The sequence below is a fragment of the Neomonachus schauinslandi genome, chromosome 2, assembly GCF_002201575.2.
Source record: "Neomonachus schauinslandi chromosome 2, ASM220157v2, whole genome shotgun sequence".
NCBI classification, from domain to species: Eukaryota; Metazoa; Chordata; class Mammalia; order Carnivora; family Phocidae; genus Neomonachus; species Neomonachus schauinslandi.
Window position 1 is genome coordinate 65,658,276 of NC_058404.1, and position 3,489 is coordinate 65,661,764.

Consider the following 3,489-nt stretch of genomic DNA (forward strand, 5'->3'; position numbering starts at 1 on the left):
CAGATGATGATTATAAAGATACTAGCTGGGCTTGAAAAAAGCATAGAATATACTAGAGAATCCCTTTCTGGAGAAATAAAAGAATTAAAATCTAACCAAGTTGAACTCAAAAAAGCTATTAATGAGGTGCAATAAAAAATGGAGGCTCTAACTGCTAGGATAAATGAGGCAGAAGAGAGAATTGGTGATACAGAAGACCAAATGATGGAGAACAAAGAAGCTGAGATAGAGATAAACAACTACTGGATCATGAGGGGAGAATTCTAGAGATAAGTGATACCATAAGATGAAACAATATTAGAATAATTGGGATCCCAGAAGAAGAAGAAAGAGAGGGGCAGAAAGTATATTGGAGCTAATTATAGTGAGAATTTCCCTAATTTGGGGAAGGAAACAGGCATCAAAATCCAGGAGGCACAGAGAACCCCTCTCAAAATCAATAAAAATAGGTCAACACCCCCACATTTAATAGTAAAACTTACAAGTCTAAGAGACAGAGAAAATCCTGAAAGCAGCTCGGGAGAAGAGGTCGGCAACATACAATGGTAGAAACATTAGATTGGCAGCAGACCTATCCACAGAGACCTGGCAGGCCAGAAAGGACTGGCATGATATATTCGGAGCACTAAATGAGAAAAATATGCAGCCAAGAATACTATATCCAGCTAGGCTGTCACTGAAAATACAAGGAGAGATAAAAAGCTTCCAGGACAAACAAAAACTAAAGAGATTTGCAAACACAAAACCAGCCCTACAAGAAATATTGAAAGGGGTCCTCTAAGCAAAGAGAGAGCCTAAAAGTAACATAGACCGAAAATGAACACAGACAATATACAGTAACAGTCACCTGACAGGGAATATAATGGCACTAAATACCTATCTTTCAATAGTTACCCTGAATGTAAATGGGCTAAATGCCCCAATCAAAAGACACAGGCTATCAGATTGGATAAAAAAACAAGACCCATCAATATGCGGTCTGCAAGAGACTCATTTTAGACCCAAAGACAGCCCCAGATTGAAAGTGAGGGGGTGGAAAACCATTTACCATGCTAATGGACATCAAAAGAAAGCTGGGGTGGCAATCCTTATATCAGACAAATTAGATTTTAAACCAAAGACTGTAATAAGAGATGAGGAAGGATTCTATATCCTACTTAAAGGGTCTATCCAACAAGAACATCCAACAATTGTAAATATCTATGCCCCTAACATGGGAGCAGACAATTATATAAGCCAATTAATAACAAAATCAAAGAAACCCATCGACAATAATACAATAGTAGTAGGGGACTTTAACACCCCCCTCACTGAAATGGACTGATCATCTAAGCAAAAGATCAACAAGGAAATAAAGGCTTTAAATGACACACTGGACCAGATGGACTTCACAGATATATTCAGGACATTCCATCCCAGAGCAACCGAATACACATTCTTCTCTAGTGCCTATGGAACATTCTCCAGAATAGATCACATCCTGGGTCAAAAATCAGGTCTCAACCACACCAAAAGATTGGGATATTTCCCTGGGAAAATAATATTTTCAGACCACAGTGCTTTGAAACTAGAACACAATCACAAGAGGAAGGTTGGAAAGAACTCAAATACATGAAGGCTAAAGAGCATCCTACTAAAGAATGAATGGGTCAACCAGGAAATTAAAGAAGAATTTAAAAAATTCATAGAAACAAATGAAAATGAAAACACAACTATTCAAAATCTTTGGGATGCAGCAAAGGCAGTCCTAAGAGGAAAGTAAATAGCAATACAAGCCTTCCTCAAGAAACAAGAAAGGTCTCAAATACATAACCTAACCCTACACCTAAAGGAGCTGGAGAAAGAACATCAAATAAAGCCTAATCCCAGCAGGAGAAGAGAAATAATAAAGATCAGAGCAGAAATCAATGAAATAGAAACCAAAGAACAGAACAATAGAAACCAAAGATCAGAGCAGAAATCGATGAAATAGAAACCAAAGAACAGATCAGCAAAAGTAGGAGCTGGTTCTTTGAAAGAATTAACAATTGATAAACCCCTGGCCAGACTTATCAAAAAGAAAAGAGAAAGGACCCAAATAAATAAAATCATGAATGAAAGAGGAGAGATCACAACCAATACCAAATAAATACAAACAATTATAAGAACATATTATGAGCAAGTGTGTGTCAAAAAATTAGACAATCATCGCTTCTCGGCCTTTTGGCTAAGATCAAGTGTAGTATCTGTTCTTATCAGTTTAATATCTGATATGTCCTCTATCCGAGGACAATATATTAAATGGATTTTTGGAGCAGGGAGATGGAATAGGAGCTTGCTGTGTCCACTCCACGCATCGACCTGGTATTGCAGTACTTCCAGGAATGGTACACCCCCTCGGGGGAAATAAACCAGTTTCTAAAATCAAAAAAAAATAAATAAAAATTAGACAATCTGTAAGAAATGGGTGCATTCCTAGAGATGTATCAACTACCAAAACTGAACTAGGAAGAAATAGAAAACCTGAACAGACCCAATAACCAGTAAGGAAATTGAAGCAGTAATCAAAGATCTCCCAACAAACAAGAGCCCAGGGCCAGATGGCCTCCCAGGGGAATTCTACCAAACATTTCAAGAAGAATTAATACCTATTCTTCTGAAACTGTTCCAAAAAATAGAAATGGAAGGAAAACTTCCAAACTCATTTTATGAGGCCAGCATCACCTTGATCCCAAAACCAAAGACACCATCAAAAAGGAGAATTACAGATCAATATCCTTGATGAACATGGATGCCAAAATTCTCACCAAAATACTAGCCAATGGGATCCAACAGTACATTAAAAGAATTATTCACCACGACCAAGTGGGATTTATTCCTGGGCTGCAAGGTTGGTTCAACATCTGCAAATCAATCAATGTGATACAATACATTAACAAAAGAGAAAGCAAGAATCATATGATCCTCTCAGTAGATGAAGAAAAAGCATTTGACAAAGTGCAGCATCCTTTCTTGATCAAAACTCTTCAGAGTGTAGGGATAGAAGGTACATCCTCAATATCATAAAAGCCATCTATGAAAAACCCACAGCAAATATCATTCTCAATGGGGGAAAAACTGAGAGCTTTTCCCTAAAGGTCAGGAACATGTCAGGGATGTCCACTATCACCACTGCTATTCAACATAGTACTAGAAGTCCTAACCACAGCAAGCAGAAAACAAAACAAAACAAAAAAATGGCAGCCGAATCAGCAACCAAGAAGTCAAACTCTCACTCTTTGCAGATGATATGATATTTTATGTGGAAAGCCAAAAAGACTCTACCCCAAAACTGCTTGAACTCATATAGGAATTCACTAAAGTGGCAGGATATAAAATCAATGCACAGAAATCAGTGGCATTTCTATACACCAACAACAAGATAGATGAAAGAGAAACTAAGGAGTTGATCACATTTACAATTGCTCCCCAAACGATAAGATACCTAGGAATAAATCTAACCAAAGAGGC

At 37.5% G+C, this 3,489-nt stretch overlaps 1 non-coding gene across 1 annotated transcript; it reads left to right on the forward strand.

Annotated features, from left to right (window-relative positions):
• Nucleotides 1-2,186: 2,186 nt before the first annotated feature.
• Nucleotides 2,187-2,377, forward strand: LOC123324254. The gene has a single exon (XR_006539733.1). It is a non-coding gene; the product is annotated as a U2 spliceosomal RNA (small nuclear RNA).
• The last annotated feature ends 1,112 nt before the right edge of the window (nt 2,378-3,489 follow it).